Here is a 14,433-nt window from a genome sequence, read left to right as displayed (position 1 = left end):
CAAACAAGCAAACTTTCGATCAAATTCGACTAAATGTAACTTTAAGTGCATATTTTAAAATAAATGCAGTAATCAGTTAAAAAAACAGTTCAGGCTAGTTCAAAGTAAGCTACAGAAGCATAAAGTACTGCGCATTCACACAGCCTCTAAACTGTCCCTGATTTTCGAAACTTCATTTAGAAAGAGAGGTGGGAATCTAAAAAAATAATAATTTCGAATTTTAAATCTGCACTTTGCAAAAGAATAGGATTGCCACCTTTTCAAATGCCCAAAGTGGGACATTTTTGGTACAAACGTCACATTTTGCAGGGCAAAACATACCCAGGGCCAGCACCAAGGAGAGAACATCACTTTTTTGCCTAAATAAAAGCTTATTCTTGGAGCATTTTAGTTATTTATTCTGTTTCTTATAACATTTAAGTGTTTCAGATACAGAATAACTGTTTTATGCAACTATTACATAAAATATAGGAAATAATTGTGTCATAAAATTTCAGGACATTTGCCATTTTTTTTTCATTTTTTTCCAGGACACAACTGCCCAAGGAGGGACTGTCCCCCGCAAAGTGGGACAGGTGGTAACCATACAAAAGAATTCTACAAAGGTTTATGTTTAACGGGTTTTTCTTTGCGCTTTTGTCCCACCTCTTAAAAAAAAGTTTCCTCAAACGTGTCAGTTGCAATAGGTTATTTTACGAACCGTACTGCGATCTCAATTTTTTTCGGGGGGGGGGGGGGGGGGGCAGACAGACTTATGAAACCTTTTTATATGCGTGCACACCATAGCGGAAGCTCCCAGCTGGTGTTTTTAGATTGTGCAGATATGATATGAAAACACAGACCGCAGGGAGGTGTCACAGAAGAGAGGACGCACAATTCAAATCGTATGCAGAAAAACAACAGAGCACAGAAGCTCCTCAGAAACAAGTAAGTATAACATACTGAAAACTGAAGTATTGTGCATGAAAAGTGCAGTGTGTAAATGTTAAATTACAAAATTATTAAATTAACGTCCGATCTCGGTGCTGGAGCCCGGTTATTAAAACACCGAATGTTGTGCAGTAATCGAACCTTGTAACTCTTAAATTATGCATGCATAAGGAAGACTTGTTGCAGAAGTTTGAGGTGATGTGCTTATATTTTTGTGTTGACGTCCGAGCTTTTATGCATATTACTTTACTGCAATTATTAGTCCTTTTTGTAATATAATCTGTTGTAACAAGTGACATTATGTTACCAGTGCAAGAGTAAATCAGGACAGCCCATGTCATGTCCCCAGTAACTGTCTGAAGGCCTAGGAAAAGTAACTACGCCTCTTAGTTGGGAAGCTGCAAACAGGCGTCGGTTTGGTAAATAGCCACGTTCAAGTTTGTTTTTCAGATCACTTCTACTTTGTAGCGCTGTAAAGATCTCTTGTATGGCCTGTCAAAATACAGCATACGATCAGGCTCTTGTTATAGCCTAAACGTTTTCACTTTTTTTAATTACTACTGTACATTCCCCCGAAGTAAAATCAGAAGTTTTGCTGGGTATTTCTAATGTCTAAATTGTGCTGTAAGAAACTGCATAAAATTCCGATCCGAAGAAGCAGGTGGTGTTTTAGACATTCCAGTCTGTATTTAGAGAATCACTGTTAAAGCTGCACAAGTGATTGTGAAAGTGCGTATTGCAATCTCTTGCACACTTTGATTTGTAGCTTATTATGCGTGGCGCAGTATTGTAACTTACCGTGTTGGTATGCATGACAGTGTTTTAAGACGCATTAGGTATGAATGACACAAGGTACTCAGCAATACCACAGAAGTAATATCTTAGTCGCTCATCCTTTCAGTTCAAATTATGTTTACCTGTTGGTACAGTTCTGGGTGTTGACTTCACGTTAAAGGTGTGATGGTGCACAGCAGCTATGTCAGGGTATGGTCAGCTTTGAGCATGGTTACACTTTTAATAAATGAGTTCTCATAGAGCAGCCTTCCAGATCTTAGAAACATACTCTTTTGTAGAAATATGAGGTTGGAAAATAGACCATGACATAATTCTTATCTGATAGCATCCACGTTCCTTTGTTGCTATGTAATTATGTGCGCAGTTTGCATAGCTCTGCATTGTTTCATATGATAGCTCCCGAATTCTGTCAGATCCCTGCATCTATGTGAATACATAAACTGCACAGCTCTGTGCCCACTAATTTGTAAACGCCGACTCCATCCTTTTTCTCTGTGACTTTCAGCACAGCCAAAAGCTGAGTAGTTGAACTTCATGTCCCCCATCCGTGAACTTTATGCCTTAAACTTTGTAAAGTTTGCAGCACTGCTCCTCTGCTATTTCATGTCTGCAGGTACTCAGTCCACCAATAGTATAATCAGGGATTGCATTTCCCTAAACACTAAAGAGAGATGAACTTTGCACTTTTGATTGTTCCTCCACACAGAAAAATGGTTTAAGTAACATTATCTTTGGACAGAGTCTGTGATCATTTATAAGCAAAATGAAAAGCAAAATGAACTGCAGGGGAACAGCCTTTTTCCTTGAATAAGGTTAACAAGAGAAAATTCAATAATTAAGGTAAATGGATAACCCTAGTGGCAACTCAACTAGTTACATGGAAAAAAGCTATGTATTTTGTGTCACACAAGAAGCAGTAGTTATCAATATACCCCAGGATATGCAGTAGTTATCAAAATGCAGTATCATACTTTAATACCACTTTTTTATCCATTCTCAACAAACATGCTCCTGAACGCACCATCAGAATGAAACCCAATATTGCCCCATGGCTCTCTAAAGAAACTAAAAAGCTAATTCTCTCCAGAAATAAAGTCTGGGCCAAATGGAGAAACCATAGAAATTCCCTTGACCTTCTTCATTTCTGCCAACTTAGAAACTCGACTAAAAAAGCAATAATTACTGACAAAAAAACCTTCTACTGCAAACTTCAACAAACTCATCATAACAATCCCAAACAGTTTTGGTCATCTATAAATAGACTCCTCTCCCCAGGAACATCCAAAACTCCCACCCCTCTCAATGCCGACCCAGATACTCCCCACCTCACTGCAAATGCTTTCAACTCTTTTTTTACTGACACTATTCTATCACTAGCTAAACAACTTAGCACTAACTCCAGCCCACCTATAAACCAAAGACACCCTTCAAATAACTTTAAAATACAACCTATTCCTACATCATTCATCTCTAGACTTATTCACCTTCTGCTGACAAGCTCCCTTCACTTTTTCTCCAAAAAGCTGCCAAAGAAATTGCATATCCAGTATCTATACTTATAAACAGGACAATCCAAGAGGGAACCATCCCAGACATCTGGAAAATATCCCATATTATCCCTTTACATAAAGGTGTAAACTCCATTGAATACTCAAACTATAGACCAATTGCCCTCCTTTCTCCCTTAGCAAAAATAATGGAAAAATGTATTCACCAACAACTTTTACAGCATCTCTCTCAAAACAACATAATAGCAAACTGTCAACACGGTTTCAGACCACATCACAGTACTACCACTGCTCTCCTATCATTTGTAGATACTATCAATAGGAACATAGCGACAACCTTCTCTCTTCTGCTCTCTTCATTGACCTCTCTAAAGCTTTCGATATGGTCAACCACTCCATTTTAATTAACACTCTTACATCCCTCTCCTTTGATAATCTTGCCAGTAACTGGTTTACATCCTACCTTGGCAATAGACAGCAAGCAGTTTGTTGGGAAAACCAAATTTCCTCACTCACACCTGTTTCCATCGGTGTACCTCAGGGCTCCATTCTAGGACCTCTTCTCTTCTCCCTGTTCATCAATGATCTTCACTTAGCAATCCCTCAATCTACCTGCATTCAATATGCAGATGACTCCACCCTTATCTGCTCTGCTTCATCTCCTAATGAACTTTCATCTATTACTCAAAATGTCTTCAACACTGTAGAAACTTGGTTCACCAGATGCAACCTCCTCCTCAATGCCAAAAAAACTAAACTTCTCCTTTTCTCTCCTAGCACTAGGTCCACCCCCTTGGACTTCACCATCTCCTCAAATAATGCCACTCTCATTGCTCCTGATCCAACAACAAAATTATTAGGAATAACAATTGATAACAACCTCTCCTTTGATCAGCATATCAACAACACCATTAAAACAGTCAATAGAAAAATAGGAAGCCTATATAGAATTAAACCTTTCCTAACATCATCATCCAGAGCCAAGATTGCCCACTCCCATCTTTTGTCAACTCTTCTTTATGCCTCACCAATTTTTACTAACCTTAAGAAAGCCAACCTTAACAAACTGGCTACTTGCTACAACAACATTGCCCGTTTTGCCACTAGTAACCCTTTTAGAACTCATCACTGTATTAACCTGAAACTTCTAGGCTGGCTTGAACTACAAAACCTTCTGTTAATCCCTCAACTCACTATTGCCCATAAAATTTTATACCAACCAAACAAAACCCCTATTCTTTCTAAACTTTTAATCCCTTATAACAACCTAAACTCCCTTCGCTCATCCAGTAAACTTATGGCTACTATAACAAAGACTAATAATTCTGCCAGTGACTCTCTATTCAATAATACTGTAGGAAGGAACTGGAATCTGCTTCCTAGCGATATAACACTTACCACATCTCTGCCTCTCTTTAAACATAAAATCAAAGATTACTTCCAAAGCCACTGGCTCTGTTCCTGTTCAAAACCTGACTAATCTTTTACCTCCTCTGCGCTTTCCTACTACTCTGCACTTTCCTACTACTTTACTTTCCCTCTCTCTTTACTGTATCTGCTTCAGTCTACCTCCTTTTAGAGTATTTTGTTTCTTCTTTCCTCTATGCTAATCTCTCTCAACTTTCCCTTCTCTTTTCTTAAACTGCTTCCCTTCCTCCTCTCCTACTTTAGTGCTTCTCTTTCTCCTTCTGTTACTAAGATTAGTTCTATATAATATTATAAATCAATTTTGCTCTCTGTTTTGTGCCTTGTTCTTGATGTTATTTCAGCTAATTAATGTTATTCTTAGAAATGTGATTCTCTTTATGTATATATCTGTTATTGGGTACTATATTTTTTTATTTGTCTTTTCATCTATGATGATTTGTCCATTTGCTTGTTTATTGTAACTTTTTTTTGTTAAAATTTATGTGGAGCTTTTCTCCCCGGGCCTCTACTGAAAATGGAAATGTATCCAGCTAGACTAGCCCGGTCAACAAATGTAAAATAAATAAATTGTCTTGTGCTTTTAGGTTGTTATTCCATTTGAAATGATGCTCAGTAAAACAAAACTTCTCAAGTTGTTGAAGCAAAAAGTTAGTTAACCATTTCAGAATTAAAATCAGACACAACCCCCATGCTGAGGCTTTTTATCAGTGGTGACACAGAATTAGTGACACACAAGAAGCAGTAGTTATCAATATACCCCAGGATATGCAGTAGTTATCAATATACCCCGGGATATGCAGTAGCAAGCATATCAACCACCATTCCATCTGTCACTGTGTAACTACAACATGCTCCAAGGATGCAGCCAGGGTATAGTAATTCTAAATGTTATCAGCAAAAGTAAAAAAAAAAGCAAAATGGTCAGTGCTGTAATACTGCACATCAGTTATACAAGGTTTCTTTAAAATCAGAAACAAAATTGTGCAAGAAAGATACACCTATTCTTCCAAGAGGTTCAAATTTTGCTTCAGAAAATTAAGAACGTGGTGCTGCGGTAGCGTTGCCGCCTCACAGTAAGACGCTGTCCTGTTCGATTCTCAGCTTGAGTGTTTTCTTTGTGGAGACATGCGTGAATGGGCGTACCTTCGTTGAAGGTTGTGCATCAGGGCCGGCAACTCGGCACATAAAAATCTACTGCCAATCATTAGTGGACCGGAGTTCCGCTGTGGTGACCCCTAACCGGGAAAAGCCGAAAGACACAACAACAACTGAAAGAAATCTAACCAAGCAGATGCAAGCTATACAGTGAAATCTTAACAAAACAGTCATGCTCCATCATTCATAGTGCTAGGATTTTTTTTCAAGAGCTGGGGTTAATTGAAACAAAACAATAATAATAATATATTTTATTTCTTCTTTTCATATAGTATTTAAATTGTTCATTTTATAGGTATTTGTGTTGTCATTATATTTATATGTACATTTCATACTTTTTAGTCTGCAGGCATATTTATATTTATTTATTATACCTTTTATATTTATACATCTATATTTTTATTATTTAAGGTTAACATATTTCTTGTTTTTAAGTATATCAATGTTTTTCAAGATATACCCTATTTGTACAATCAGTACAGAGTTTTTGCTTAGGATACACGACATGATACTATTTAATTTGAAGTGTAATGTATTTGAAGTGTATTTTGGGACTATATGGTTATATTATTGTGATTAATTGCTTTAATTTATTGCTATGACAATTTATTGATTGCTAGCCACAATTCAAGGGTATTTAAGCAGTTGGTAATGGATTACTGTTGATTCTGAGGAAGTCTCGTGATACGAGACGAAAGCGCGCTAAATCTGGTTATTTTGTATTTATTTTATCTATGCTCTGAATTTATTAAAATATTTTTATTTTCAATCGATGGGTGATATTTTTTGATTATTACTGGGAATTTGGCGGAGGACAACCTTTATAGTGCTGGTCAGCGGAATGTTCAATTTTTTTGGTTGCCTTTGAGGAGTTGAGGAGAGTTTTTTGTGACAAAACAATAATACATAGTTCTTTAACTGAAGCTCATATTTCACAGATTTGCACAAGCTTCGGTGGTCTGTGTTTTAGGACTTTACTGGATACCTTGATAAGACTGTGGTGGTGGTGCTGCGGTAGCGTTGTCGCCTCACAGTAAGATGTTGTCCTGTTCGATTCTCAGCTAAAGCGTCTTCTGTGTGGAGACATGCGTGAATGGGCGTACCTTCATTGAAGGTTGTGCATCAGGGCTGGCAACTTGGCATGTAAAAATCTACTGCCAATCATTAGCGGACCGGAGTTCCGCTGTGGCGACCCCTAACCGGGAAAAGTCGAAAGACACAACAACTGGATATCTTGATACCCAATGTCACATTGTTCAAGTCCAGACAAAAAAGCTAAAATACTGATATTGGATGTAATAATTACTTCTTCAGTTGACAAAGTACTGTGTCCTCTGTGGAAACGTGATGCATCATGTACAGGTCTCCAACTTTCCAGTCATGGTAATTTTTAACGTGGAGATTTCTTTCCAGTGGCTTACACAAATGGAGAATTCTAAAACCAGAGGCCTGCAAAATCAAAATCCACAGAGTAGAAAAGCTAAATTCAGATATCAGAAAAGCTTTCTTTATCAGCTTCTCCTTGTTGGGCCTCTTTGTGCCAAAACCTATTTCCGTAACTAATTGGAAGGAACTCATCTGGATGCCATTCATCCAATGTGCAAAATGCTAGTATAGTCCCCCCTCCAAAAATCAAGTTTCAGAGCAGACAAAAAACAGCCTGTTTTAACTGGAAAAGTCTATAATCTCCCTAGCAGAGCAAACAGACACAAATCTTAATTGAAAGGCAGACACCCCCCATACCAACAACTATGCTGCTTCTGTTAACTCAGCGTCTTTAATGGGGAAATTATTGAAGCAATTTGACAAGAAAAGCATAGTCTTTCAAAATATTTATCCGTTATGTGATAGAGGAATATCATGATAACAAGAAGAAGCGCAGAAGAAAAGTGAAGTGATGCAAGAGAGCAAAAAAAAAAAAAAACTACCATTAATACATTTTAATTATATGCATACCACAAGTAAGACTTGTTAAAATTGACGCCTGTGTCTTTAAATGTATGAACCTATTCATCTCTTTACTTATGTGGTCTGTAAACATAATTTGTTTTGTACCAAAGCACATGCAATTTTTGTGGTCTGTAAACATAATTTGTTTTGTACCAAAGCACATGCATTTTTTTGGTAACTTTTTCTTTCATGTTATTTTCTTTAGTCTAAGCTGCGGTGGTGGTGCTGCGGAAGCGTTGTTGCCTCACAGTAAGACGTTGTCCTGTTCAATTCTCAGCTAGAGTGTCTTCTGTGTGGAAACATGCATGAATGGGCGTACCTTCGTTGAAGGTTGTGCCTCAGGGCTGGCAACTCGGCACGTAAAAATCTACTGCCAATCATTAGCAGACCGGAGTTCCGCTGTGGCGACCCCTAACCAGGAAAAGCCGAAAGACACAACAACATTAATGCTTTATGTAATATACAGTGAACTTCCTCATTTACTATAACATTCCCAGTTTTAATATCATCTGCATAAAATATTCGAAATTGCTTTCATGAAAATGTACACCTGTCAAATGCAAATTAAATGAACAAGGGCTGAGAATGGGTCTCTGAGGAATTTTTCTGATCAAAGTAAGCCAGTCTGAAAATGCCTCATCAAATTCCATTGCTCAGTTATGATTCTGATCCTATCTCCAGGTCTGAATTTAAGCAATAAGAGAATGTTCTAAATCTAGTTTCTCCAGCATATGTAGTAATATGGTGTGAACTGTGGAATTGAAGGGTGGGGAGAAATCTAAGTAGACTAAGTCAATTTGTCATCTATGTTCAAAATCACTCATAATATCTTTCTAGAAATGTAGGTTACAAGTATACAGTAGTATGAGGGCATTCAGTATTGTTAACATGCTTATACTACAAGCACTTGAGTCCCAAGGACTTGAAGACAACTGTCTTGAAGTCAGGGACTTTTGCATCTTGTAGCTTATGTAGATTGCTGCTCTCACTCGAGTAGTTATTAAGTACAACACCCATTTTGGCATGCATCTCACTAAACGTACCAATTAATTAGAAAAATGCAAAAGATTCTTAACCAAAAAGACCACAGCCCTAAAGCTCCTTGGCTACCACGAGATGCTGGAAGCTCTATCCCTTTATTCAGTATCTGATAAACGTTTGAAGGAAGATATTTGTCTTACTTACTGCATCATTAGAGACTCAATTGTCCTGGCTCTCCAGTGTCTCTCCAAGTCCAGTCTCTCCACAAGTACTAGAACCAGGCACTTAAACCTTCACCAACAGATAAGTAAATATGGAGAGATAAGTGTATAACAGCACCTTCCAAGCCTCTGGAATAAACTCCCCCCTGCATGTTAAGTTCCATGACTCACTATCTTGACATAACCTAGATTACTGGATGGTTATCCACAAATTTACTCCGAGATTGATTGTTTTGATCCTCCTGGGGAAAGAAAGTGCTACTTGAGGAAGGGTGCTGATAAGGTGAGAATTGTTGTGAGACTCAATGGCCTTTGGAATGTGTGTGAATCTATAAATATATGAAACTGTGGATGAATTTGAATGCACTGAACACCTTTAAAGGAGACAGAAAGAAAGAGAGAGATGTGAAAAATGACAAAGAGGAGGCAAGACATGGAGAGGATGCAAAAAAAAAAAACAGTAAAAGAATAATCTATGAGAGACCATAAAAGAGTCATAGCAATGGAGCTGGAGAGATTCAAGACATTCACTACACCAAGAAGCAAAAAACAAGTGATTTAGGATATTTTGTTGGCTGACTAATTAATTGTTTTTTTTTTCCTTTTAATGGTTTTGTATATTGCTGATTGAGCTAATGTGGTCTTCACTAGTGGCTAGGTGCTAGCACATTCAGTGACCCAAACTAATAGCCTGGAATGTTTGTTCCAGTAAGAGCACCTGGCATGGCTGAAATAATGTGATGGTGACTGTGGAAAAGAAAGCTACAAGAAGAGGTCATGTCACCTGGTGTGTGACTGTTGTGACTCTGTAGATTTAAGCTATTTGAATACTAAAGAGATATACCCAAGTACCATAACTCATACCCACCCATCCTAGACAACTATAAATGGTTTGTGTGTAATATAAAATACTGGTAAATGCAATAATTAATTGCTGGTTAATTTAACTGGTTAAATATGCTAAGTCAAGCACCAAAAGGGAAATTGGCTAGGCTTAAAATGGCCTGCAAGGGCACCTAGAATAGTACGTACTTATGAGCCTATGAACCAATGTGAGGATAATTCAAGATGTTTTGATGGTGGCTAAGTATATTAAATGACATACTGTGTAGTTAGCAAGATGTTAAACTTATTTCAGCTTTTAGGTAATTAGAAATATTAAATGGGTACAATATACAATAGAGATGATTAACTGTTTAAGGTAGAACAGAATGGTGGCTATGAAGTAATAGTAACTAAGTTCAGTGTCCTAACATAAAAGTGGGGTTGTGATAAAGGGAAAGTAAAAGATGGAGGACTAAAATGTCTCAAAATGTATTACATTTTATGTACATTTAAGGGGACAGCATATAAAAACTGTGCTACTTTTACTATATTTATTTATAAAGGAACTGTATTAGGGTTTTCTCAAAAGAAGGGTAAAGGGTAAGAGGAGTTTAGAGATCAGATACTGTTGCAGGGCCTACTGCTGAGGGGGCAAATGGAGGGAGGATTAGGATACTAGATTGCAATAGGGGGTAGTTTATTTGTAACCAGGACATGTACAGTATTAGAGGACCACTGGAGAGGGCATTGGGAAGAGAGGCTCTAATTTATCTGGGACATGTAGGCCTAAGTTCATATTATTACTGTTTATTGACATTTATCTGGTGCAATATGTAGGGCATGGGGACCAGGAGTGGATCTGAAGGCAATGGCTACAAAGGAGCCGGTGGGCCTGACTTAGCAGGTAGGGATGTAGATCAGAAGGGAGTCAGGAGAGAGGAAGTGGGTAGAAAAAGAATAGGGGGGATGGAAATAATCTAGAGGTATACAATGTTTGTGATGTCAATGTATTGGCATCTAAATAGTCCCTTTAAAAGGAAGAGAGATCTACAGAGAATTACATGATTCATGATGGCTGTCATAATGCTTCAGGAACAGGAAGTTAAGCTTTATAAGGAAAGATGTTTACATGGCAGAGAAAATGGTTGGACATATGGATAGAGTTAAAAGCAATAAAAATTGGGTTGTGATATTACAAGCAGCAGTACAATAACTGGATGTGGGCATGTGTTAAGGAGGGTATGTGTACGATTGTTAGATGTAAGGTGAGATAGGAAGATGTGACATTAGGAGTGATATACAGTCCAAATGAGAGTTATGGAAGAGTCTTTAGTGAATTCTTTCCACATCTGGAGAAGGAGGTGAGGGAAGGGGATGCAGTGATAGCTGAGGGTGACTTTAGATGTGCCTGCGATTCAGAGATGAATGTAATGTTTAGGAAGAGAGAGAGTCATGGGAATTGCTACAGGGCACTGATTTAAAGTTTGGATAGTTTGAAGCTGTGATTGGTGGAGACCAGTGACACTAGTCCAGAGGCATATTCATATCCAGTGCATAAGGGGAAATTGGCAGAACAGTGGGTGGGGCATCTAAGGAAAACCTTCCCATTTGGCAGGCTAGCATCATACAAGGAATCTCTGATCTCTGATGGAGCCTCAAGTCTAAAGGAGCAAGTCACAGAGGTGCTGGGGAAGGTGGTGCAGATGGTTGAGGAGAGGCTCATAGACAATGCTGATGGAACACAGCTGCAGTAAGAACCAAAAAAAGTAAATAAATAAATAAAAATTAAAGAAGGTTTAGAGCTAGTTCACTGTTGGAAACTATTATATGAAAAGAAAAAAATTGAGTTCTCTTTCTCTAACAATGAAAATAAATAGGAAAGCAGATGACTGTTTTGTCGTGGACACTATTACTGTGTGTAAATTAGGCAAGACTGAAAAAGGAGAGTGGTATTGCTTTGACTGTGCCTGTATTTACTAGGAATGGAAGAGTCATATGGAAAAAAACAGAAAGATGGAGGCAGACTCCATGGAAGGTGAGAAGTCTATCAGAAAAGAAGTGGATGAATATGACAAATGAGAGAATATTGTGAGAGGAATTGAGTGGAGAGGTCTCAGAGTGAATAACAAAAAATGCTTAAAAACTGTGTGTAGGAGAGTCTCATCGGTGAGATCTCTGCTTCACAGGTCTGAAGACTGCCCACTCAGAAGCCTTTTCAGGTGAAATCCCAGACTACATAATATTTTCCAATAAAAGTATCACCTGCCAACCTTAGTAATGCATGCATAACCCAAACCCAGCTCCTGCCGCTAACTATAAAATGCAAACCATAAAATGCATCTTAAATTAGAAAAAACCATCCCATAACACTATCACTTTTCAGACAAATATGAGCTGAATGTGGTCAGCTTTTGAGTAATGCATCAAATCCGGAAATTTTCTTCTTTTTTGATGTACTAAATGTCAGTGTGTTGTGTGTGTGATCTAATGGTTATTCAACATGTTTTGGTGGATGTTTTGTTTGTCAAGCAAGTGACATGCAGACAAATCATCATATAATCATGTGTGTGTGTGTGTGTGTGTGTGTGTGTGTGTGTGTGTGTGTGTGTGTGTGTGTGTGTGTGTGTGTTTGTGTGTATAGATATAAACAAATCTCATGACTCACTAAAGAGTTTATATCTCTCCTCGAGTTAAGAGATGAAACCTGGCAGCCTTGGAAAAACAATCCAACCTTTAACAATTGTGTTGCGTTTACCAAACTCTGGAACGTGCCTGAACAATCCATCTCAAATCCAAGCAACTTTTCTCTTTAGTAAACCCAAACAGTTCTGACATGAGGTCAGTCTCCACTTCTCTTTCCACTTTCACAGAGCCTCCTCACTTCACCCCCCTCTTTCTACTTCAAAAAAATTTCACATGAAGAGATCAGTAACCTACTTGAAGACATGTTCACAGTCCCTACCATGTCCCATGTTCAGACCACACTTTTCCCCTAGTTTATCTGCTGCTGCAGGAAATTTCTAACCTAGTCTCTTTATCACCTTTTTAACCTCTAGTTGACACAAAATATAATGCCAAACATCTGGAAAACAGGATCATTACCCACATGACCAAACAAGCTAAACCTCAAAACTCCTAATGCTTTCATTCTATTTCCATCCTACCCACTCTTACCAAAGTAGTCACAGTTCAGTGATGGTACTTTGGTGCCTAACTGATGACATTCTTCTACAAACAGTATTCAGTATTAGTGGTGCAACAGGTAACACACTCAAACTTTGTGCACAGAGCTGTGGCTTCTATTCCCACATCAGACAGATTGATTGTTGATGCTGCACTACTGAGGGTATAATCTCTTAGATGAAATGTTAAACCGAGGTCCCATCTGCTTGAGTTGCTGGTACGTCAGCTGGATGAAAAAGATCCCACAGCACCTATCAAAAGGAGTAGGGATCCTTTATTAATATTCAAAATAGCTCTAATTTACAAATGCACAGACATATAGATATACAAATCTGTTTACACAATCATACTACATTTCCATCCCTGTTAGACTCCCACTACGTTTTCTATAAACAACATTTGCTTTTACTTAATGTTGCTAAAATCCATTTACCATTAAACATGGTTTCATTTATTCTTTCATTCCATATAACATGAAATAACATTTTATCAATCCTTCTAACAAATTCTTTACTTCTATTCTTATAATATCAATATTTAATCATATACATGTTTATTTTATCCACTTCTTTTATATCTTAAAAAATCTTCTTTATATAGTTATGTCCATAACTATTTTACTCTTTTACATTTAAAAACACATGCCATGTGGTTTCTTCTTTTTGACAATGTAAACATATTCTATCACTTTCTTCTTATATGGCATATTTCCATTTATTGGCAATTTATTTATTACCAGTCTCCACAAACAGTCTTGACATTCTACTTTCTGATTACAGCATTTGCTTCTTATTTTTATACCTTGAATTTTTTCATCCATCAGATTTTCCCATGGTTTTACATAGTAATGTTTTATAATTACATTCTTATACCATACTTTTCTGTGTTTTTCTGTATCATCAATTTTTATTTTCCACAAAAAATATTTTTTCTTAGTGACATTTTATTTCTTCATTTATGCACTCTTTTTCTCTTTTAGTCTTTTTTACCATGTCCCCAAAATTTATCATACTTATATTTATACAGTTTTACTACTAATCTTTCGTTTTTTTTTTCATTTAACTGCTTCAGTACTTTGCACAAATTTAATGAAGCAGCATATACCACTGGGTTAATTAACCCTAAACCTCCTTCTTCTTCATTTACATATAAAACTCCTCTTTTAATGGGTTTAATCTAGAACCCCATATAATTGAAAAAAATATCTGCAATAATTACTTTTCAAATACTGTTGGCAACATAAATACATTTGCTAAGTATGCTGTTTTCCCCATTAGCACTTACTTTATCAAATAAGCCTTTTTTTGAATGATAATTTATATGTTCTCCAGAAAAGACATGTTTGCTTTATTTCATCTATTGGTTTTTTTTCCCTAGTGAATTCTACTTACATTCTTATTCTCAAATGTTATACCTAACACATAAATTAGTTCATTGGAAAATATATACCCCTGATC

The 14,433-nt window shown here is 37.2% G+C and overlaps 1 protein-coding gene across 1 annotated transcript in view; it reads left to right on the top strand.

Annotated features, from left to right (window-relative positions):
- The first annotated feature begins 766 nt into the window (after positions 1 to 766).
- The window catches only part of LOC122813217 (4-trimethylaminobutyraldehyde dehydrogenase-like), a 325,358-nt gene continuing 311,691 nt past the window's right edge, over positions 767 to 14,433 (top strand). Inside the window, exon 1 of the mRNA XM_044085402.1 lies at positions 767 to 927. The gene's annotated coding sequence lies outside the window, so the exon portion shown is untranslated. The remainder of the gene's footprint in view (positions 928 to 14,433) is intronic.

Source organism: Protopterus annectens, chromosome 10.part0, assembly GCF_019279795.1.
Source record: "Protopterus annectens isolate FY-2018-M chromosome 10.part0, PAN1.0, whole genome shotgun sequence".
NCBI lineage: Eukaryota > Metazoa > Chordata > Ceratodontiformes > Protopteridae > Protopterus > Protopterus annectens.
Note: the sequence above shows the minus strand (reverse complement) of the source record. Positions and strands in the feature narration are given on the sequence as shown.